The 25,675-nt window shown below is 37.2% G+C and overlaps 1 long non-coding RNA gene across 3 annotated transcripts in view; it reads left to right on the top strand.

The window, feature by feature from the left end:
• The window catches only part of LOC141746577 (uncharacterized), a 167,576-nt gene that overhangs the window by 18,773 nt on the left and 123,128 nt on the right, over positions 1-25,675 (top strand). Inside the window, exon 3 of one of the 3 annotated variants that reach the window (XR_012588407.1) lies at positions 14,404-14,538. The exons of the other annotated variants lie outside the window; for them this stretch is intronic. This is a non-coding gene — a long non-coding RNA (uncharacterized LOC141746577). Of the gene's footprint in view, positions 1-14,403; positions 14,539-25,675 lie in introns of those variants that run through there. 3 annotated transcript variants of the gene reach the window in all.

Raw genomic sequence — 25,675 nt, 5'->3', positions numbered from 1 at the left:
TCTTTCTGATAATTTGTGTCTGAGTGTACTTCAGAAATGCATTATCAGATGTTGCATTCAAATATATTGTTTGCTAATGAGTGCTTTCAGTGCTAGGTAGCTTGTATGTTATGGTCAGCATTATCTTGGTTAGTATACGCTGTTCTGGGTAGTCAGGATCAAGGATGATTATAATGAAGTAAAGTGGAAAGGATAAGAGTAGTGTGGCAATGGAGTGATTCCATGTTATGGTATCTCTTGGTACTGAAGGCTGACACAAAACATTGTAATCATTTGCCATGTCTACGGATTGGCTATCTTGATATATAGTTCCTGTAGTGACTAACTCATAATGTTTTACTAGAGTTTGTCATGTCCTTAACTTTATCTGCTTAAACTGATTTTCCAGCTCTGGCTTGTACGTATGCAAGCTGGATTTCAGTTGTTAGTCAGATGGTTTGAGTTTCTACAACCACTTAATTTCTGATGTCAGACATGTAAATAACTTCTGTGACTACTTGTGTTACTGATAATTGTTCCCTAGGTCACAAACATAAACTTACAGTACTTCGCAGTGCACTGACATTTTTATATCTCTACGTGTAATCTAAATGGACCTTTCCTTGTTAGAACTCTAGACTGTGAAGGAAAAAACAAAGCTCACAAGTGGGGGTAGAGCGTATTCTTTTGCATGGTCAGAGTCTGCCTGCAAGCCTAGAGATGGTGTGTAGGCCAGCATTCAGAGACTTACTGAAGTGGTTCTGAGATTTCTCCTTGGTTACAGATGATTGAAGGACTCCCACCCACCTGTTCATGATACTTAACATCTCCAGGTGAATCCTTCCACACTGTTGTGGTATCAGGCTTTTGGAAAGAAATAAACATGAAAATGTGGGGGGAATGTGGCGCATATCCCTCTCCAAAACAGTTTTTTCATGTTCTTTGCTGTCCCCTTGGCTTCTGACATTTTTTTTCTCTTGCTTTCTGTGAATGCTTTAATCCTCTCTTTGAAGACAGGAATGGAAGCTTTATTATTCTCAGAGGAGAAAGTGAGCTAATGAGTCATTAAAAGAAAAAGGCACTGTTTGCCAGACTTCAGGTGCAGTTGTCTCCCACAGATGGCTCTCAAAGTAAATAGCTCTTAATGCATGCAGACAGATGGTTTTCTGAATCATCCAAAAGAAATCTGGTATCTGAAATTATTTTCTGTTCTTCCTAGGTCTTTAGTCTCTGCCATTCTCTGCCAGTGAAAACACTTGTGATAACGAACATTGTGATAATGTCATGCACACCTAAGTAGGCCTATCCTCACTGCAGCTTTCAGGATGAAAAAGGGAGAGTCAAAGAAATGAGCTTTACCTTTGAGCTTCCCTTTGGATTGCTGTTTTATATATCAGCTATACTTGATACTTCATTCTAGAATCAAATTGTCTTGTGTCAATGCGTTGTTTTATGGTCAGCCAGTTCAGATAACTTATCCAGTTCTGCCAAAAAGCATCCACTAAAATGTAGTGTCTAACTGCTATGTTGACTGCAGAAGAAATTTCTGTTGGCTTTAGACAAAGTAGTAAATTTAAACAATCTTCAAGTTCAAAGTCACTAGATAGGTATTTTTATGGAGCAGAGTATTTAGAAAATGGCTTTTCTACTTAAGCCATGTCACTGTATTGTGTACATTTATTTTTGATAGTGGGAGGTTTTTCTTTTTAGTCTTTTTTTTTTCCCCCTCAAGCTTATGAAAGATTGCATAAAGCGGTTTTGATACATCCCTTGATAGATATCAAGTTTGACTCAAACTTTCACCGGAAGTTGAAACTTCTCAAAACGTGAGTGAGGAGAGAATGGGGTTAGAACACAAATGTTATGGCAAAGGACCTGTTTGCCATACTGTTTGCCTACTACCTGTACAAAGGAGGTAGTAGGATGCTGGTAAGATTATTTCTGAGTTCTTTTTTGGTGTTCTGATTGCTGTAGTAAAATTAATGTTTCTCTATCCAGTAGTTTAATAACTTTGCATAGAATTAGTGGATGCAGGCTTAAATTTTTATTATTAATCAAATTTATTGTATTGCAAAAATCAAAAGAAATGTGATAAAATATGGACCATGTTTTTATCATGACAGTTAAACCAGGTTTTCTTTTCTTAATTTAGATGTAAAATCGGTTTAGCCTTTTTGTTTCTGCATGTCTCACCTGCAACAGATTATCTCCAATCTTGCTTCAAGCACTTTGAGATTGCTTCATTCCTTAGGAACCGGCAATATGCTAAAGTAGTCCTTTGTGTAAAGTGTGCCATTAATTACTAGCTTATGTTAATTAAAGTAAATCCAATCATGAGGGCATGCTGGCAGTGGTAAAGTTAATGACCCAAGACATTATTACTTAGTACAACTTTGAAGTTCATTCGAGAGGTTTAGGACTGTAGGAATTCCATTAGGAGGTATGCAGTCATAAAATTCTAGAAGCTGTGGTTTTGGCCACTGTGGGATGGCCCTGTTGGATCTCATGTCAGTTTGAATAAATTTACGGTATAGGTAATTGCCCAATACTGGTGTGCTTGCAAAAATGTGCATGCTCAGATTATACCAAAAACATGCAATGATTATATATGTTGATGAAGTCATAAGCCCAAATTGCATTGAAGTACCTGTTGTGCTAAATGCTAAATCAAGTTCAGGAAGACAGTGCCCTTACCTAAAATGCTACCAGAGAATTTAAGATGAGATAAAGGGTGTGAGCTAACAACAAAGAGGAGAAAGGTAATAAAGTTGCAGTTGCAGAACATGGCAGGCCTGAATTAAAGCTTATTGAAATAATACATGTTCCAAACTCTCATTTATTCTTAAGGCTTTAGAACTATATTTGGTTTTGACAGTCTGTGTTCCACTTCTCCATCTGAATTTATAGTTTCAAGGTTGTTGGAATACTTCTTGCAGGTGTCTTAAGATTATTAGAACACAATTGATTTGGAAGAGTGCATTCATGTGATGGAAGCCGGAGAGTTTCTAGTTCACTTCTGATAATGTTTTATAATTCAAATTCATGGCCATTCAGTGACATACTACCCAGGTGGTTTTTTGGGGCTGCTTCTAGGAATCAAAGTATTAAACATTTTTTGATGCATTGTGTTAATGATAAAGCTGAAATTACAAGGATACTTGTATTGTCATTGTTGTCATATTTTTTAATACCTTCCTTCTGCATTTATCAGCTCTGTCAGTCTTGGAGGATGCTAAATACTTGTACAGCTTTTTTTTTTTTTAAAAAAAGCCCTATCTAACTAATTTGTGTTCTGTGCCATCGTATTCATAAAAAAATGAAATCAATGCTATTTTCACAAAGCACTTTTTGAATGCAGTAGTGTGTCAGTCCTGAAGTACTGAGTTATCACAGGTTGGTTCCAAAAGTTTTATTTTAGTGAATGAACACTCAAAAGGTAAAGTGGGTATGGAGCACTGTCAGAGACCAAACAAATTTTGCCAACGGCAGGATCTTATCTCATGTTAGTGTTCATCCAGCAAAGACATCTTTGTCCCATAAATTTAGATCTGCTAGAGGTAGGATTAAACAAGTTGTTTAAGAGACAAAAAATAATTCAAGTGACCATTTTACTTCCATACCTCTATTTTATCAGTTGATATAATGAAGTGTTTGTAAGCACCCTAGTGCTTAGTCAGAATGCATATGGTAAGCTAGAATGTAACTCTGACTTCCTTAAATACCCTGAATAAACTTTCTGCTAAAAGTAGGGGTACAAAAAAAATATATGCCAGTTTAATAGCCTCTTCTGAAACTTCTGTTTGTTTTGGGCACTATGGCTCTTAAATTTGAGGTTAATGCACATAAACAAGACAATACTAACTTAAGTCAAACAGTAAGAAATTGTAACAAAGTAAAATACTTATATAGTATATATGCATGTTACACAAAAAAAACCCAGTACATGTGAATAGAATTGACTAGTTAAATCAAGATGGTTTTGTGGTGATCTTTTTAGCTGTGTGTTGAATACTGTCAGTCTTCTGAAGTGGTGAATGTGAGGTACTGCTCACTGCAATGTTTCAACTCACTTTTTCTTCAGTGAATAGCACTGAACCAGATCTATATTAGTAAAAGAATCTTGAAAAAATCTATGCTAGCACCTTTCCTACCTAATGTTTAAATGACATTGAGGGAGATAAAAAGGCTATGCTGGTAAAGGTGTGTAAGGAATTATTTTTCATTATTCTGGTGTTCTACAGACTCTCCTTCTACTAAAGAGAAGGAAACTCATTGTCAGCACTGCTGCTTAAGAAGGCAGAAATGGGGAGTTTAACAGGTTATAACAATCTCTGTGCTTATGCTAACTTGCAATACTATAGTACTTTCTGTAGACTGAGTCTTGGCTCAAAACTCACAGTAGTGTCAGATTTCCTTTCTGCTTAATAAATTAAGGATGAAAAGTAGATTCTACAACATGACTGTCCTATAGAAAGGAGGTGTTCAGAATCATAAACTTGCTGCTTCTGAAATCCCATTGCTATACCAATCCTACAAAATATTGGACATTATGTCCTTCCTTTTTTGGAGCAACACACTTAAAATCATAATATCCCCAGCGTTGTAAGAACAGGACAGCACCTGCACTGTGAATGCTGAAGAGTCATAATGGTATCTCCTGTGGTAGCTTGTACTGGAAGACAACTTTTGAGGCTGATAAAATTGCCCTTTTCTCCAAAATAACTGCTACATATCTCTTTCATGACCATGCTGGATATGCTTACAATGTTTGTGACAGGATTTGCCTGGACTTTTAATGTGCCTACCCTAGGCTGTAATTTTTTTCAAGGCTGCTATTCTCCTACGTTCCTCCAAGGATCTACTACTTTCAAACTGTCTGTCTTGGCTTTAACGTTTTTCTTCAGGTTTGAGTATTTGTCAGAGAGCAGAATAACTCAATGTGACACATTTGCCCAAAGCACTCTGCAAAAAAAATCTGTGAATCATTATACATGTCTTAACTTCTTCAGGAAGCAATGAGGGAAATAAGAGAATCCTCACTGAGGACACATTCGTCAGACTTCCTGCCAGAAATGAAAAAATCTCTGAAGTAGATACCACATAAAACAGTAACAAAATGACAGCAACCTTATTAGCAGCACTGTGGTAAATAGCTACCCCATTAGAGATGCTGGAGGCAGAAGGCAAGAAGAATGCCAAAAGACACTTACAGCAAGAGTGGGGAATGGAGGGAAAGAAGTGGTGAAAATACATGAGGGAGTGTTGTCACAGCACAAAAGAACTAGTTGAAGCTTTGATGGTCCTCAGGCTCCTGTATTTCTGTGCAACTGCAACTCTGCAGTAAAACACTTGTCTGTAGACCCTTGAATTGCATCATGTTTGTGGTGGGATTGATTTAATAGGACGGTGCAGGGAACTAAGCAAAGCATCTGCGAGACTAAAGAAATTCTAAAGGATTTTGATCTTTCTGCTTGTTAACTACACAAACGAAGGGGTGATTACCAGTGAAGAACTTCATACTGATAAAGAAATGCTTTTCACTGCTGGTGTGTGGGATCAAAAGACACTTCCTTCAAGTTCAGAAGTTTCCTTCATGCTTCTGGAAGGGATGAATGTCAGGGAACTTTCTTATATTTCTAGGTCCCCCTGCTGTTTTTACCACAATATAGAGTAAGGTGACTAATACAGTCTTGATATCTGATTTTTTTAAAAAAACAAACCAAATATTAAGTACCTCAAATATATGAATAAATTAATGTAATAGTTTTATTTGTTTGTGGGATACTTGGTAGTCTTATAGATACCAGATGTATTTTTTCAGCATATGTAACAATGGGCCTTTAACTTTTGAGTGGACTTCAGTGTCTCCTCAGAATCAATACTAGATATCAGTACAAATGATATTGAAATCTTTGTGCCTGTAGCATGTAGTTCTGTACTGAAGCCTCACTGATTAATACTGAACAGTTTCTCAGAAAGTAAATGAATTTTTAGAAATACTGCATCTGTTCAACTGCAGGTGTCCCGGTTATTTCAGAGTCCAGTGGTAACTGCAGCGCAGCTGTATTTCTAATGTCAGAAACTGCTTCAATGAGAAACAGAAGTCTGCTGCATCTATTTCTGCTTCATAGGTTCTAGACATCTCTTTCATAGCTGCTGACTCTGTATTGCTGAAGGACTTGCTGTGATATTCTAAATGCAGCCTGCTAGAACTATGGAGTTCTGTTTTTCTTGTCAGTTGTTTTTCTTGCTTAGTATTGTGTGTCTGTAATATGGAAAGAGGTGTCTGTTATCTAAAAAGGAAGGTAACAAAAAGCTGGCTTCATACTTAAGCTAGTCAAGGCATGGCTTCTTTTATTTCTGTTTACAGTTCTCCACTCAGATTCCAGAGTTATTGGGTATTATGAAAGCTGTGTGTAGCTTGTTTCAAGCAATGTGGTTGATGAAACTGTCCAGAGGCATTAATCCATTATGCTGAAGCACTGGCATGAACTCTTAGAAATGTGTGTAAGTGAAGAAATTTAGTTCCCCGTTTTCAATAACTTCCTAATTCCCCCCTTTCTACGCTGAGTATTTTGTTTGTCTCTTATTTCTGCTCTGCATGTAGAATTCTTGATGTTGAAGGCCAATTTCTTAAATCTTCCCCAGATAATAGTGTTCATATACCAGTTTAAAAAAAAAAAAAATCCACCAAAACCCAAACAACTTACCTATGCCAAGAAATCAAAGCAGAGTAGGCAACAGTATTATGGTGGAGCCTTTAAAAAAAAAAAAAAAAAGCCTGGCAGTATTTCTGTGTTAAGCATTACACTGTTATTTTGCAGCATGTAACTAATTTAAACCTGAATTATGTTGTCATATTTACAAAACTTGAAATGAATTCTGAACCTTTTTTCAGTGTTTGAGGGATAATGACATTGGTGAATTGCCAGTTCTGGAAAATAACCTTCCTGGGCTCTGGAATTTGACCAGATGTTTTAGAGATACAGTCACAGGTTAGACTTTAATGGGAGTCTGTACTTGAGACTTAAAAGCCAGTGTTGCTGGCTCAAGAGATTTGGCTAATTTGCATTAATATTCAGGACTGTCTTGTTGGCCCAAATCTGCATGTGTTCAGATGAATCCCCTACAAACTGAAATAATAGGGCACCATGGCAGGAAATGACTTTGTGCATAAATATTTTATCTTTAACACTGATATCTGGTTAATCTTTATTTCTGTTGTGAATATATTACTCAATACTTCTGAATTACATTAACAGACTTATACTGCAAGTCAGGGTTATATATGTAATGTGGAATTTATCATAGTGTGTGCATTTGGTTCTTTAGTAATAAAGAAAACATTCTGCTGCACTTCTCTCCCCTCCCTGTATGAATTAAAATGGATTATAGGATTCTATTGTGATCTTCTGTGTGCTAAGAGAACACCATAACCACCATGCAAAAAGTCGTTTTCACATATATTTCAAGTTTTAGTAGCAGTGCCAAAACCCTGAAGATAATTAACGAAGGCTTTGGGAGTTAAAGACCTCTTAGGCCTTTATATAGGAAGGCATATATGATCAAATAATTCATTATTCAATTATTAAAGTAGGCAAACACTATTGACTAGAGTTTGGAATGGATGTCTTTTCTAAATTGCTGTCTGAGGTATTCCTTAGCCAAGCAAGAGAATAAATTATGCTAACTGTTCATCTGCTGATTTGCTGAATTGAACAATAGGGAGATTCATTATTTTTCCAATTAATGCAAACCTCTCCTAACGTGCTAACTAGGATGTCATACACCACCACATAGCAGATCTAGATCTAATTGATAATAACACTGTAAATCCTCGCTACTAGTTTTCAATTGCTTTGCTAAACTTCTAATCACTTGCTGTGTTTCCTGATTGTTCTAACTGCAGAATTGTATAGGGGTGTTAAGTCTGGTTGCATAGATGTGTTTCAGTCATTTTAAAATGATCTCAAGGAGAAAAATATGAAGCGTTGAGCTTCTGCAAGAAAAGGTGCGAACTGGGCCACATGAGCGTCTTTTCTAGTGATTAGATGAGAATGGGACTGGGATTATAAACTATAAATTTGGAAATACGTGTCGTACTTATACTATCATAAGTTATCACTCTCCTCTGAAGCCTTGAGTGGAACCCTAAGACACATCCATTCTGCAGTTTAAAAAAAAATAATCCAAACCAACATAAACTGAAATGTAAAACCATTTTAAGCGTTTGACATGCAGGATCTGTATGTATGACTTTATCCATGTGCTCATTCTGCTGTAGGAGATGGTATCATGGGTAACATAAAAGCCAAAGCACTTTTGATTTTCAGAAGACTGCATTGTGACATGGGTGATGGTAGGGAACACAAAGATGGAAGCCTGGGGCTTTTGGAATTGGGACGTAAAAGAGAAATCTGCTTTTGGAGATGAAGATGAGGAAGCAGATGGGAGTACTCCTTTCAAAGCAACTAAGCAAGTTACTCTTCTGTAACAAAGATTCTGACAGTAACTTGTGAAACAGTCCTTATTGGGACGTGTAGTTTTGAAGCAGCATTTAAACTAATTCATAAGCTATTTTTCTTAAGATTAGTTTGTACAACTCTGTACTTGAAGCTCCTCAAGTTTCTTATATGTTGTTGTTTCTATTCATGGAAGGAAAGATACTGAAGACTAGAGCCTCAATTAATGTAAACCAGCATAGCCCTATTTATTCAGTGTTTGCAAGACTGCTTATGTTATAAGTAAACCTGATTCCTGTCCTCTAGAGTTTTTCAAGAATCTTTCTGGGGAATTAATTTAAAATCTAGCAGTAAGTTACACCCTCTCATTTTAAAAGACTGTAGGTGGTTTTAAAGAGACAGGTCTTCCCTTCATGTTTTCAAGTATATGTGAATATGAAAGAGTTGGTTTGTGAAATCCTTGTTGCAAGTTTAGAAAGATGTTTGAATTAAATGGAATATGATTTTATATTAATATTTATTAATATTTATATATTAATAATATTTATTATTAATATTTTTAGAAGTTAAACTTCAGTTGTGTGGGAGAGTCTTCTACAACATGGTGTGTCATGTTTAAATATACAGTTTTTTGTATCAAGGAATGTGTTCTTTGTTTTTTGGATCCTTGCTGTGGTTTGAGCTACTGCATGTGATTAACAGATCAGAATAGGAGTAGTGGTATTAAGGGCTTAAATTCCAACTTAATTACCAGCTTTTAACATGCAATCTGGTGCTCTTACTAGCTTGGTATATAGGAGAGTCTAATGAGCTCTGTTTAGCATTATGCTGTTCTGGAAAATAGGTGGTAGTGTTTAGAGTGGGTGATGCAGGTTTTTGGCTCCTTTGGTTCTTCAGACAACTTTTTTTTTTTTGAAAAGTTGGCTCTCTGAGAAAAACATTTGAATTATTTTATTGCTGTAAGGCATGCAATATTTTCAGGTCAAGGATAGGTGGATGTGCCTGTTGAAGTATGCTATCCTTGCTCTCTGTAGCCCTATAGTATGATTTCATAGAATACCAGGTTGGAAGGGACCTCAAGGGTCATGCTGTCCAGCCTTTCTTGGCAAAAATATTTCTAAGATATTGTTAAGGCAATTTTATAAAGAACTTGCAGACTGAGCTAAATTATTCTCTGTGTGGTATTCTGAATAGCCTATTTTGTTGAATAGCCTATTGCATTCTTTCTGCTGCAGCTCTACAGACTAATTATTGGTGCTTTTTAAGCTTGTCAGATTTACCTATTTCATGTCCCTTGGACATTTAATGTCATCTAATTGATTCTTTAAAAATCACAACTTTCTTTCTCCTATTTTGAAACACTTTTACCTGTAACTGGCTTGCTCATCTAAGTGTTCATAATTTTCAGGAGAAAGAGTTGCTGAATTGCTACTCATGGAACAACTTAGTCCAAACTTGTGATAAAATTTTTAATTCACTGGAGAAAAACATAATGAAAAGACTATCTGCTGTATCTTCAGGCCCAGTAGGTACTCCAAACCATATGTAACTTCATTTTGTTTCATTACCATAGCTATACGTTATAGATGTCCCTACAGTAGCAGAAAAACCTCTTTGGAAAAAGTCTACATAGATTTAGTCTGGCCCATACTGTCTTATTTTCTTTCTGAAGTACAGTTTGAAGGTCACTGTGAAGTGGTCAATAATTAATAAAGTATCTGTCTGCTGGGGAACTAGATTTGGTTACCCTTGATGTGCCTTCTAGAACAATGTTCCAAACTCCCAAGATGTGCCTCCCATGTGGAACATGGGGAAGGAGCTGTTCTCTGACTGTATGTTCTTTCTTGGTTTATTTTTGAGAGAGAACTTCCAGAATTTGAAGGTTACTAGTAGCCCTACATTTAAATTATGCTGCTTGAGAGACCAGAGAGGAAGAAATCAAAGCCTCCAGCTTAATTTCTGAAGTGCTGCTCTTTCTCTCTCTCTCTCCAAAAATGTCAGATACTGTGGACAGACTGCAAATAGTTAATTAATTGTAATGACTTCCAATAACTTATGCTACTTAGAACTGTATATTCTCACTTTCTTTCACAACCCTTGTACTGCATTCCTGGTTTATTTGGAAATTTAAGAACAACCTTTTTCAGAGTATTTGAAAAGAAACAATTACGTTTCTTATGTGTTTGAAGACTTCATCAATATTGCTGCGGCTTTCACTAGAGAATCTTCAAATTACCTCACAGAAGGTAGTGACAGAGACGGACTAGCAGGGAGTTCATAGATGTTCATGCTGTTCCCTCACTTCTCAGACTTACATTTGTACATGGGTTTGCACAATGTCTTCATCAAAAATGTGATTTTTAAAGTTAATATTTAGGAAGACCTTGAAAGAGATCATATAAGCTCTCTAAATTATGTTGGGCTGTAATATTTTTTGTCTGTATGTGCAGGTGGATGATATAGAGTTCTATTAAAATATTGTTTTGATAGGAAACTTACTGTGTTTTAAAGGCTAATTGTTTTTATAAATGTGGACTACAAATGGGTCTGAACATTCTGCACTTTAATTCCCGGTAAATTACTACTAATTTCCTTTGATGGAGAATAATTTGCTGTCTGTTCTTAGTTTATTTCTCCCCATGCCCACAAACACATTGTTGTTTTCTGCAATTGAGAACACAATTAGTGTTCTCAACTTAAATTAGTACACAAAAATCAATGGTTTTAAAAATGATTTTCTGGCTAATACTTTATGCCTGTACCTCTAATTATTGTAATTCAACTGCGGGGGGTGTGTGTGTTTAAAAGTGTCCTTCTTCAAGACATCCTTAGCTTTTATTTTTCTTTGTGTGACTGTTGGAGCCTGAACTAAGAATTTTCGGTTGAAATATGGTAACAGAGAAATTCTGAGCCAAATACTTATAAATCTATTGCACAATACTCCAGTTCAGAGCCTAGATCTGAATACAATATCATATCTAATTTGGAATCCTGGCCTGGGTACTTGAAAGATTTTAAAATATTAGGTATTTTTTAAATTGTGAACTGCTCTTGTAACAATTTATCATTAATATGCCTTTTTCTTCATGTTTAGCATTTGAGAGAATTTTAGCTTAAATTCCTGTTGATAACTGATGTACATCCAAAGCAGGCAAAACAAAATTCCCCAAAGCCTCTAAGCTATACCCAATAAGGTATGAGGGTTGCACAAGAGAAGACTGCCAGAAAATGTTGGCTTTGAGAATATAAAGCCCTAAGCTTGCATTGCAGAACATAACAAAGTTATACATGTCTCTTAATACATAGTGTATTGACTGAGTTTTCTTCCTTTCCCATTTTGAAAGGAACGGTGAAATAAAATTATCCTGGCAGGTCTCCATGTTAAATCTCTTCACATTCCCTTCTTCATAATCTCTTAGCATAGTTGAAGACATTCTTTCTTTTTAAGGATTCAGATGTTTAATTTTTCTCCATTTTTTTTTCATACCAAACTTTTTCCAAAATGTTGAATAGATGTGCAGAGACTGAAGGAGAAGAGTCATTAGAATGCACACATGGTTTTGTCAGATACCTACAGAATTGTAGGTAGATGACTAATATTTGATTAGTATGGTATCTTGAAGCCATAGTGCGCACTCAGGGACTTGAACAAGCTATCCTTGCCGGAGCTGAATGAGAAACTATGTGTTTTTATTACTAGTGAACAAAGCTTAAAAGTGCTTCAGCTCACGGAGATTGAAATGTTATTCACTCTTATATTCTTCAAATCCCTACAGAATTCTGGTGTTTCAATGCGAGATCTTAAATGCTAATGATTTTAAGAATATCTGTGGATCTACACACTGAGAGCCCACAATACTGGTGCTTTCTTGTGTCAAACCAGCTTCACAGGCTCAGTTGTTGGCCAGATCAGGTGATAATGAATGATTAGGTGATGAAGTTGAAGGTGGTGACTTCTGCTATTTATATCTTCACTGGTATAATAGCTAAAGGAGAAGAAAATGAGTGCTTATGTAAAAATTATGGTAATATAAAGGGTACTTGGAACACCCTGTTGGCTGCCAATAGTCATATTTCATTCACCATCTGCTTGCGTACCTACAAGAATGGACAGCAGTGCAAGCTTCATTCTCTAATATCAGCTTCTGTAGCTAAACATTCTTTTTGCATTCCAAGATGCCGTAGACTGATCATTATGGATTCTACTTTACAGCATCTCAAAATACCTCAACACTGTTAACCGGGGGCTGAAAACTACTTAAGTGAGCACCAAACTCTTGTAAAGGGAGAGGTCCACAAGAGGGGTTCTGGAATGACTCCGCCCTTTGCGTAAGCAGTGGAAACATGAATTTTGAACTCGGCTTGTCATAGAGTTGAGCAGTTTAGGATTATATAGAGTGAGTATCTGTAGTAGATAACAAGATCCAGTGATGGAGATAGTGTACTGTCAGAAAAACTTCGACTAGTTCTACATATAAATAAGGCTACAAGAATGGCACTTTTCAGACCAGCTATAGCCATCTCTCTGATTTTAACTCTTCTGTAATCCCTTGCGATTTGCTACAAAAAACAATGAAATACTGAAGATTTTTTCAGTTTCTGGATTATGTACAGTGATAACACATTTAAGAAAAGCTCGTTAAATTTCTCATGGAGAGATTTCTGGTGTGACAGGTTTACTAGTCTGAATATTGTATGCCCTTTTCATACTTGCATGGCCTTGAAAGTGGCTGCAGGAACTAAAGAGAACCACCTGATTATTTTCATTCCTGGAGTGTCACGCTTTGAGTTACTGTGCAGTAGCATGTTTTACCTTACTGCAGGTTTATACATTAAAAGAGAAACTTGTCAATGTGATCTATGTCCCATTAGTATCTAGTCATTTTAGCAAGCAGCGATGACTGGCATATGGGAAGCCTTATACCCTATAATTCAGTCAGACAAGAATAGCCAAAATATCTTCTGGATTAAATGCTTGTTCTGCAATTTATGATATTATTTTTTTCTGATCTTTAGTGACTGAAGTTGAAAAACAGTAACAAGTTTAACTTGACTAATGTATTTATGCAAAATGTAATTCAAAAAACTATTTTCCTGATGTTAGAATAAAAATCAGCTGACTTTTTTTTTTTGAGGCAAAAACTTATTTTTCAGACAAAACCAATTTTCTTCCTTTGATTTTTCTGCAGTTATTTACTATCTGGTTTTGGAATGGGAATCTTTTAGAAATGTGAATCACAGGAATTTTTCTGACATGGGACCCTGTTTCTTTCCTTCTTCCCTCCTATACTACAGTGGGGTTATTGATCCTGACAGGTGACCAAGAATAACTTTTTCCTAAGTAGAGACTAAAAATCAGAAACAAACCTTTAGTTTCCAGGCAAGTAAATGCTATACCAGTCCTTCTAGTCGCTACAGTTCTGATCTGTAATTTATATGTGTATACAAAACTGTAACACAGCATACCACTCTATTGTCTGCTCTTTGAATTTTTACAGTATTTCTCACGGTCCTAAAAAAATTAATTACACCCCTGAAAAAAATATTTGTAGGAGAGGATACTTAAAGGAAAAGGTGGTACTTGGCTCCTATTAAGTATTGTAAAGGATGACAGGGGTTTTTTTTACTGTTTTCTACCATATTATTTTTGTATTTTTTCCTGACCATTATTGTATTTTATAAACACTGCCTGTAACATATTTACAAGGATAGCCAGCTGGGATTCTTCCTCTTATCCCTCTGTGCCACACTTTGCTCAATATATTACAATATTTCTACAAAATTGCTGAATACACTTGCTGAAATACATATCTGAAGAATTTGTTTACCATAAATGTTTTATGAAAGCTTCTAAAATAGTACTTTAGTGAGAATCAGTATGATACAGGGATATAAGTGGCTTATGTTAAGTAAAATGGATGCATTATTTCCAAATCCACAGTTTAATACTCTTTATTTACAGAGTGCTGTACTGATGCCCTCAAAGAAATGAACAAGCCATCTATACATCCCTATTGGAGACTGAAGTTCTCTTGATGACCATGAGTCACTCCAAATATCAGATAATAGCAAACACAAATGTTGGCTTGGCAGTACCTTTGGAGAAATTTAGACCGATTATTTTGTAAATGCCATAATATCCTATTTTGTTGTGAATTAGTTTAAAAATGCTTGGATTTTTAACTTTCAAATTGTGATTAGAAATCAGGAAGATGGAAGTCTACTGCTGACAAACATTAAGCACTTAAAATATAACAAAATTTACTTGATGAATAGGAGCTGTGGCATTAACCCTATGATCCCTGTTTGCTGTATATCCTACTTAAAATTAATGTAGTGTCTTATGTTGATAGTGTGTAACCTGTAGCAAGTCTCCCAAACCACACTTCCTACCACAATTACTTTATTTCTGTGTAATTCAAATAAGTAACTCTGGGCATGTGGCAAAAACTGAGTAATCTGGTTCACAACTGGGGAGGCTAAAATAGAACAGGCAGCTGCAATTTTCAGAATCTTTTTGTGTGACTGGAGTTATGGTACCTCAAGTGTACTGTTGAAAAACTGTTCAAAAATGTATTGCTTTGTTGGTTCTAAATTTTCTCTGGGAAGCATTAAACTAAGTTACAAGATTTCATATACAGTTATGTGACACTGTAACTCTTGTACGCAGTCTGTCCATTAATAGCTCCCTACTAATTTTAAAGCCTGTGATCCATGAGCAGTTGTATAGTGCTGCTGTTCAACAAACACAATGTATGAGCTAGTGTTACAACTTAGGGGAAAAAAAGAGGATCTATGGCCTCTGGAAGGAAGGGCAGGCCACTCAAGAGGACTACAAAGAGGTAGTTAAGCTATGTAGGGAAAAAATCAGGAGGGCCAAAGCCCAGCTGGAGCTAAACCTGGCTTCTGTTGTCAAGGACAACAAAAAAAGCTTCTATAAATATATTAGCAATAGGAAGAGGACTAAGGATTATCTCTGTCCTCTAGTAGATGGGGCCGGCAACATAGTGACCAAGGATGAGGAAAAGGCTGAGGTACTTAATGAAGTCTTTGCCTCAGTCTTCAGCAGTAGGACCAGTTGTTCCCTGAGCACCCAGACCCCTGAACTAGAAGACAGGGATGGGGAGCAGAATGAAGCCCCTCTAATCCAAAGGGAAATGGTGAGGGACCTGCTTCAGCACCTGGAGGTGCACAAATCTATGGGGCCGGATGGGATCCACCCAAGGGTATTGAAAGAGCTGGCGGAGGTGCTCGCCAGGCCACTTGGTATCATTTATGAGCAGTCCTGGACAACCGGGGAGGTCCCAGCTGACTGGAGGTTAGCAAATGTGACACCCATCCACAAGAAGGGCCGGAAGGAGGATCCGGGGAACTACAGGCCAGTCAGTCTGACCTCGGTGCCTGGGAAGGTCATGGAACAGATCCTCCTCAGTGCCATTACAGGGCACATGCAGGAGAACAGGGTGATCAGGCCCAGTCAGCATGGGTTTGTGAAGGGCAGGTCATGCCTATCTAACCTAATATCCTTCTATGATAAGGTGACCCACTTAGTGGATGAGGGAAAAGCTGTGGATGTTATCTACTTGGATTTTTGCAAAGCTTTTGACACTATTTCCCACAGCATTCTCCTGGAGAAACTGGCTGCTCATGGACTGGACAGGTGTAGTCTTCGCTGGGTAAAAAACTGGCTGGATGGCCGTGCCCAGAGAGTGGTGGTAAATGGAGTTAAATCCAGTTGGTGTCCAGTCACAAGTGGTGTCCCCCAGGGTTCGGTGCTGGGGCCGGTTCTCTTTAATATCTTTATCAATGATCTGGATGAAGGGATTGAATGCACCCTCAGTAAGTTCGCAGATGACACTAAACTGGGCGGGCGTGTTGATCTGCTTGAGGGTAGGTTGGCTCTGCAGAGGGATCTGGACAGGCTGGACCGATGGGCTGAGACCAATGGTATGAGGTTCAACAAGGCCAAGTGCCGGGTCCTGCACTTGGGACACAACAACCCCATGCAGCGCTACAGGATTGGGGCAGAGTGGCTTGAAAGCAGCCCGGCAGAAAAGGACCTGGGGGTGTTGGTTGACAGCCGGCTGAATATGAGCCAGCAGCGTGCCCAGGTGGCCAAGAAGGCCAACAGCATCCTAGCCTGTATCAGGAATAGTGTGGTGAGTAGGACTAGGGAAGTGATCATCCCCCTGTACTCGGCACTGGTGAGGCCCCACCTCGAGTACTGCGTTCAGTTTTGGGCCCCTCGCTACAGGAGGGACATTGAGGTGTTGGAGCGTGTCCAGAGAAGGGCTACAAAGCTGGTGAGGGGTCTGGAGGACAAACCTTATGAGGAACGACTGAGGGAGCTGGGGTTGTTTAGCCTGGAGAAGAGGAGGCTGAGGGGAGACCTTATCACCCTCTACAACTACCTGAAAGGAGGTTGTAGAGAGATGGGGGCTGACCTCTTCTCCCTGGTGACAAGTGATAGGACGAGGGGAAACGGGTTCAAGTTACGTCAGGGGAGGTTTAGATTAGATATTAGGAGACATTTTTTCACTGAAAGGGTTATTAAACATTGGAATAGGTTGCCCAGGGAGGTGGTGGATTCACCATCTCTGGAGGTGTTTAAAAAAAGAGTAGATGGGGCACTGAGGGACATGGTTTAGAAGTGGCTTTTGTCAGGGTAGGTTAAAGGTTGGACTCGATGATCTTAAAGGTCCCTTCCAACCTCAACAATTCTATGATTCTATGAATACTTTAAACTAATCTGGCACACTCTTAAACAATTTAAATAAGTGCTATTAAATAAACTGCCAGAACGCCTACATTTAGAGTTTCACTATACCTTTCTTATTGTTATGCAGTGACATTTGTGGAATACGAGAACAACTTGTCTGCAGCATGAGTTATTTTTCTTAGCTTAATATTTGTTGTGTAAAGCATATGCACACTGACTCATTCATATCAAATCTTCCTCTGAGGCTACCTTTCTAAACCAGAGTTTACAGAAACAAATAAATATTTTTTGTGTGTGTAGCACAAGTAAATTCAGAACAAAACCTTTGTTGGCTTCCTGCTTGTTAAAAGGTAGCTTGTCTTGTCAGCATTTTCTAAACTCAAAAAATCCCTCTGTTCAGTACTCTGATTCCGGATTGACTTCGGGGCTTGCATACCAGACAAACACATACTTGGAGAACAGACACACACTACTGCTTTCTAAAGCTGCCTATTGCTTGACCTCCTGCATTGTGGATAGTAATACCTTCAGAAAAACCACTTCCAAAATATATTTGTAGTTAAGAATGTCCTTACAGGATTAAGATTCACCTGCTTGTCCAGCTAGAAGCTTTGCCAGCAGCCAATACTTCAAAGGTATGAAAAGGATAGAAAATGTTACTCTAATTCTCTGAAAGGCTCTTATTCATCTATTAGGCATATTTAGGCAAATAATGGATTTCATTTTGCAAATATACAAGTTACAGCAAAGGTAATGCTAGTGCCGAGACCTGTGCTAACTGAACCAACTAGTTTATCTGGGTACCTTTGTGACCATGATGATAAAGGTAATTCAAATGTCTCTGGAGTGGGTTTGAGGAGGAAAGAGTACATTCCTGCTGGTGGATGGATGGCAGAGGGTGCGTGAGAGATGAGCTTTTCTGGATGCAGATGATGACAGGTTAGAACAACCTCTCATCTTTGCTGTTTGTGGCTGATTGTTATTTATAGACTTATATTATTTGGTGGTCAGTACTGTACAACTTGACTTTTAATAGTATGCTTGCACATCTCATGATTTTTTTAAAATATATATTGGTTCTATTTGTGCATCAGGCTTTTTATTTTCCAACTAAATGTATGCTAGTGTGACAGCAGCGCCCATCCTTGGGATGCTCTTAGGAAGGGGCTGCATGCAGGGGTCAGGCCTGTGGCTGCCCAAATGCAGACCACTAGGCAAGGCTCCCCGTCACCAGCTCTGCTGGCTGAACTGGAGATTTTGGGATCATGTCCTGGAGTACCAGCCACACCTTTTCAATGCTGGTATGGGATGGGGAGGGAAAAGCAGAGTGCTGCTACAGGGATGCATCTGATAAGAGATGGGCTTGCTGAGCTGCTGTCTGTGTTCTGCAGACTGTGGTAAAATGAAGCTAACCTCTTGCATGCACCGTGATCCTTCAGGCAGTACTGCATGTTGTCACTTGTTTAAATAATGTATCTTACTGTGGTAGTCCATGAGGATTTGGGACTAAATTGAAGCTGAAAAAAGGAAAGAGCATGATGTAGGTTTGTGTTCCCTCAGTCCCAGATCCTCTGATGTCAGAGGAGAAAATTAGCTCATGTTTCTTCTACATTATTTACTTGGTCATCTGTTCTAGGTGGAATTGGCTTTTCCTCTGAGCTCTATTCTTTCATTTTCTCTTTTTATTTCTGTTTTCCTCTTCCCTGGGGAAATAGCAAACAAACAACTATCTCTCTTCCCACAGTACTGTTTTCTGAGCATGGGAAAAGGTAGCCTCCTGCCTTCAGTAAGGCTGTTCAGATTTTCAGACTGAGGGCTACAGACTGAGGTAGTTCAAGGATTACATGTAATAAGATTCTGCCATGAAGTAAACACCATGCAAGATGGCACTTAAAGTGAAACATAGCCTAGATTTACTGAGGACTAAAATCAATATGGTGTATCATTGCAATTGGATGCCAAAGGAGGCTGCTATTCATGTTCATGGTATTTCTGAGATGACAGCGTGCTATTTTTCTTCCATAAAGAAGGACTTATGTGAGTTTACTTGTGCCTTGTATAACAAAACAAATCAAAACATGTAGGCTGCTATAAGAATGTTCTGGCAAGGGAAACATTAGCACAAACAAGGTGCATTTGTTCAATTTTAAATTCTGAATATTTTGCAAAGGAAAAGTGTCAAGGGTAGTTTGCAGAGGTAGCTTGGATGTGAACAGCTAAGTAACTTGCAATTTTTAGCACTAATTTAGATCTACTTTACCATAGCTTAAACACTTATTACTCATACGTGAGTCCATTCTGTCTTTATATGCCATGGCTTTATATGCCACTGGTATTCTATCAGCTTTTTCTCTGTTTAGGTCTTCACATAACAACAACTAAAGCTGAACTTCAGCATTGGTTTCTTTTCAGGGGCTCATTCTTATGACAATTATTTGAAATAATTTATTCCTGATGAAATACATTATATTTTGCTTAGGTTACATGATCACAAATTCCTGTGATCAAAACTTAAAATGGCACAAGCCCGGATTTATCTGTCAGGCATTTTATAATTGATTTAAATTTTTGGCACTGTGTTAGATCTCAGATTGCAGTCACTCCCTACTCTAGCATCGCAGCAGGGGTTACAGCAGGTTTTTGTTACAGTTTAGTAAGTTTAAACAGCAGAGACAGACATCGGTGTAGACAAATGCCAGAATAATTCAATGATTACAATAAAAATTGTAACAAACAAGTACTAAGGATTTTTTCCTGACAGGAAATTCTGCTTTATGGATGAGGAACTGTTCGAATTTGGTAATAAAGTTTACAACTGTCTTAGAATCAAAATTATTGTAGGAAAATATGCAAAACTATTCTTTTCAAGAGCTAAACATATAATAGGTCTGCAGATCAGCTATATCCATAGGATTACTATGTATCAGTTGGTAATTTGGGGAGTTTTTAATCAGTATGTTTTAGTAGACCAGAAAGTCACTTAAGGTTGATTGAAACTTTACAGTTTTGACAAGATCAGGTTTAATGGCTTTAAGAGTATTTTAAAAGAATCTTGGTCTATTGCTTTGCCTAGCTGAATTAAGACTATAATTGGCATTGGCCCCTTGTAAACCTGCAGACACACACAGAATTAATTCCCTTTTTGAAGCTGTTTCTGTATGATCACAATTAATTATATGGCATTAATAACTACTCGTTACCATTTATCCTGAAATAGAGAAGGGTTTCAAAATTATGACTTCTGTTTAATGTTCATCTCTGTTACTGGATTTACCTCTTAGCAGAACATGTACATTACTGCACACTTGTGCTACTACATTTGCTGTTTTAAAATTACAATAAGGGAAATCTAACAGCAATGTCTCCTCTTCTTATAACTAACCCTTGTTTTTTCGTTTCGCACCATAAATTGAGCTACTCTTTTCCTCCTGGAAATAAATTCTTATTTGGTCACTTCACATGAGGTGTTGTACACAACCTCCCAAATGTTATTGCTAGTCTCTGGTGTGATTTAACTTAATCCATAAAGATTTTGTGAAGATTAATGGTGTCTGATCCTATAAGTCCTGATTTATTTAATGCTTTAAGTATATATTTAACTATTAATGGCATTCTACATATATTTATGGGGAATGAATTATAGTGTTTGGATAAAGTTGTGGATAGGTGAAGAACGTATAGAAACTAGTAAGGATGTAGATTTTATTTTATTAAAGGGCATCTTGATACTTCTATAGCGGAAGTATAGCAAGGCTGTGAAAGTTCCTAATGTGTGGTAAACTGTGAATATCTGGTCTAAAGCAGAGTTGGGATGAAGATTTACTTGATTACTCTCCCCCAATTATTTTTCTTAAATCCTGATTCAGTTTCTTTGTAGGGTTGTGGAAGATGACCCTTAAAGAAATGGGCAAATGGAACTTTCCATTTGTAAAACTACTTTAGTTAAATTTTTTTGTTAGGTGCAAAGTCTGTAGTAATTTCCTCTGTAGAAATGGTGGAATCTTTCCTGAACCTTGCTAAACTAAAGGCTTAGAACTGCAGTAAATATTCAATTGAGAGAATTGTTTTTCTGTAGAACTTAACCTGTAGTGACAGAACTATTACAAGGCTGTATGTATCTGGTGGCCGCTTATTCTGATGTATGCATATGGCTTTGAAATATTGAATTTCTTCTAAGTATCTGGATTATGAAACTAGATGCTTACTCTGACAGTCTCAGTCAAGGACTAGCATTTAAATGACTCAAATATGAAGGCTAAAGCTCATTTCTCATAGCAATGAGTAAAGCCCACTGAAGCAGGTAATAAGGTGACTCTTGAAAAGTGAGAAAGCGGTAGAAATTACTAACAAAGACAAAATTAATGGATTCAAATAGAATTTTTTTATAATGTTCCCTTGAGTAAAAAAGCCTCTAAAGAGACTTTAAAAAGTATCTCTAATGAAGTGTTACTGTATTGATACTGAATATATTATAATTTGAAATTAATTAGCAGTATTACAATTGAGACTTGTCAGCGTGATATTGCATGTTACTTGTGGTAGTTGGTTTTCTACATTAGAAAATAGGAGTTCTTTCCAGGCTCAAAAAAAGTCTTGAACTTGAATTAAGCATTTGAAGCCGATTGTAGTATCTTAGTACCCAAACGGAGTTAAAGTTTGTATTTCAAAAAGGTCTCCCATGTTTTGCCTTCAACATATGGGAACTGAAAATTCATCAGTTAAAGTAGGGAGTATAATTGCTTTGATGCGCATTACCAGCTGTATGCCTCCAGTACCTGACATAAATCTGAATGTCCACAGAGGGCTCGGATTTTAACACAGAAATGCTTATTGCAGACTTTTTCACAAAGAAAAATCTAAACTTACCTGTTGTATCTTCTTGCAAGAAACAGATGAAAGAATTTCTGAAAGCTGTCAAATCTGTTTGTAACAAGTTTACCAAAGTCTTTGTTAGGGTCACCTCTTTAACTTATGTGATTAACTATATACTGTATCCAGTATATATTTATATATGTATACATATTTCCCTTCATTAATTTTTAAAATTAAATGGGTGTTCCATCCATCTAACAAATGTCAAAAATATTATTGTAATTGAGTTACTATGTTGCATTATTGCTAAAAAGACAGTGACTTAAGGTTTATGCTCTTAGACTTTCTTATTTCGTTGTTTTGTGTACTCTAACCTCTCTGTACCATGATTCTCTTTCACTTTGATGTTTCCCTGTGACATCAGCTTGAAAACCTGTTTCTCAACCTTACTGGGGCTTCTTTGCTGTGCGTGGAATGGTCATAAATCCTTCTCAGTGCTTACCTTCAAAATCTTTCTTAAGACTTGATCCTCTTGTGGTGCCTTGAGGCAGCATGTGTAATGTTACACATGTTAAGGTAATTTGTTAAACTTTGACACTTGTAACTCCTGGTGTGCTCCTTGAGAATCATTAAGTGTCAGTGCATTTGTTTTAAATCTGATAGAATTAGTTCTTAATTTCAGAATCTGCTAAGGCTACTGGGCTTGAAACAAAGGTGTTTTGATTACAGAAGTCTGACTATTACTACTGACTAACAAATATACAGCTCAAAGTATGAGATCCAAATTTGATGTGTGGAAAAAAATAATAAAAAAATTAGTTCTCAACACTGCTTTTGTGGCTACTATGAACAGTTTAACTCAGGGCCATTTTCCTTGTTAGTATTGATCATGCAAAATACTAATATCAAAGTGCTCCTGTGTGCTAAAGAGATGAGTGTACAAATTTTTACATCAATAGTGTAATTAACATTGACATAATGCTTGTTTAAAAATCTTTGTGACAAATAGAAAAACTGTACATCTGCCTTGGGGATTCTGGGTGGGATATTTAAGGCGATTTCTCTGGACTAGTAGAAAAAGCCATGCAGGGCTGAAAGAGTTAAGACTTAGAGGTTATTTTTAGACAATTGCAATTAAAAGGGATCAAGCAGTTGCTTAAGAGAAGAAACCTTAATTTTCTCTGCATGCCTATATGGTTTTTATCCTCTGTTCTGTATTTGAATAATATCAATAATGATATTTTTGTCCTAGAGGAACTGGGCTTCATTGGAAAATACTTCTGTACTTTCAACTATACTATGCATGTCAACAGAAGTTTCCTGGTAGGAATAGTTGTGCACTGTAGATAAAAGGAATTGCCAATTACTGGGTGAGCAGATAATGGTGAACACTGATGCAGATGTATAATGCCTAATCTTCTGTCACATTGACAATTTTCAGACGAACTACTGCTCTGTTTAACAGAACATGCATCTACAAGGTTAGATCTTCCCAAATGAGCAATCTGACTGTTGGGGGAGGATTATTTTTCTTTTTAGATTATTCTTTCTAACTGATTTAAATAAACCTCTGATCTCTACTTCAATATTTCAGTTTCTTGAACTCTGTGAAAGTATTCGCCACCTTACGTAAATAATGTCTCTTTTAATACTGCCAATGGTGGCAATGATACTTTAAAAGAATGAGAAAGAGCTTGTTCTCCTCTGATAAGCTCATAGCTAGTTTTCTTGTAAGATTAACTCCTATGTGATTCACTTTATAATTTTATTCAGTTAAAAACTGCAGGAAAATATGGTAGCTAAAAGTAATGTGTTTCAGAACATTGTCTTCCTTAGTCATACCTCTGTGCAAATGTATATAAGGTGCAAATCCAGATATAGAGCACTGATAGCAGAAAGCCTTCTGGTAGAGGATGAAAGCATTTGGTCATGAGCTTTGTCTTACCTGCTGAACTATGATTTGGGTTACAGTCATCAGAAAACTGCTGCAGGGAATTAGTCTGACTAGGAAATATAGTCTTTTGTATCTAGGTGGTATCTAATTCTGTAGTCCTCCTGTAGCTTATATCTGAGCTGTAGGGAGACGACAGAAAGCAGGCAGCTTTCATCAAAGCCATCTCTAAATGAGACAATAGAGTAACAGTGTCTGGGAATGTACAGATGGTAATTAGTTCTATCTACAGGGATCTCTGCTATTCCAATAAACAACGAATTTCCACATATTCTGAGGAAGACAATTTTTCCTTAAACTAGAAATCTGTTTCACTGAATGTAGTATCAGTCCATTTTCTCTTACTTTCAATGTACTTTGTGGATAATCATCAAATATCTGCCTACAATATTTGAAAATTTGCCTGCAGTGGGTTCAGATCTTATCATATGTCTCTAATGGTTGCATTTTATCAGAAGCTTTGTGGACAGCCAGATAAGGGAAGCTTTTGAATGTAAATTTCCATGGCATCACACTACAAAACTCATAGCACATTAAAAACAGAGTGAACACTTAAACCCTAGTTGATCAACTCCATAATTTGGTTATTTTGGATAGGCTTTCATAAGGCTATCAACCTGTTCGGCCTCAGAGTTTCGGCATTCTTGAGGTCTAATACTGCTTATTACTTGCTACTTTTGGCTTATCTAAAGTTGTTTAGCTAATTTTATCTACATAAATCATTGGGTACAGTAGCAGCATTAAATATGCACAAAGCCATATGAAATACAATGTATATACTTGTAAAGCATCATAATGAAGAATAAAAGTCATAGAATCTTAGAATCTTCATGGTTGGAAGGGACCTTTGAGATCATCGAGTCCAACCAAACAACCTACAATCTCTGCCACTAGAGCATGCCCTGAAGTGCCAAATCTAGAGGTTTCTTAAATACCTCTAGGGATGGTGACTCAGCCACCTCCCTGGGCAGGCTGGTCCAGTGCCTGACCACTCTTTCAGTAAAGTAATTCTTCCTAATATCTAATGTAAACCTCCCCTGCCACAACTTCAGGCCATTTCCTCTGGTCCTGTCATTATTCACCTGGGAGAAGAGGCCAACCCCCACCTCTCTCCAACCTCCTTTCAGGTAGTTGTAGAGGCCCATGAGGTCTCCCCTCAGCCCCCTCTTCTCCAAACTAAACATGCCCAGCTCCCTCAGCCTCTCCTCATATGAGTCCTGTATTACCTTTGAGGTAACAAATTAAGCTTTTCTCACCTCAGCGTGTTTGACCAATATAAACCCACTAAAATGTGAAACCCAACAAGATTGCTCCTGTTCAAATTATAAATTCTTGGTTCTTTACTGTTTATTTGGAAGGATGTTGGACTTTCAGTTAATCCTTATTCATTTCGGAGTAACTAGCTATTCTGTGTATTATTTAATTTTTAACTGAAAGTAATTTTCCTTTTCTTTTTAATATTGTTGAAAAGTCTTTTTGAAAAATGAACCCATTTTAAGGAGCAGCTTTAAAAGCTGTCATTAGAAGAAACAAAAGCAAGCTGTTGGTTGCATTCAGTAGTATAAAGATAACTTATGTTCTTTGTGTTGGGGGTAAACGTGCCTCAAGTCTGACCAAAATAAATAAATTATTAAGCTAATATTCTATCTTCCTGTGACATTAATATATGACAATTATTTGTCTTGATTTTGCTCCTTTTGTTACACTGTGTGTTGCTCAGCAATTAATGTGTTGAAAATAGCAGAATCTTGT

This window comes from Larus michahellis, chromosome 7, assembly GCF_964199755.1.
Source record: "Larus michahellis chromosome 7, bLarMic1.1, whole genome shotgun sequence".
Taxonomy (NCBI): domain Eukaryota; kingdom Metazoa; phylum Chordata; class Aves; order Charadriiformes; family Laridae; genus Larus; species Larus michahellis.
This window is presented reverse-complemented; position numbering and strand designations above follow the sequence as displayed.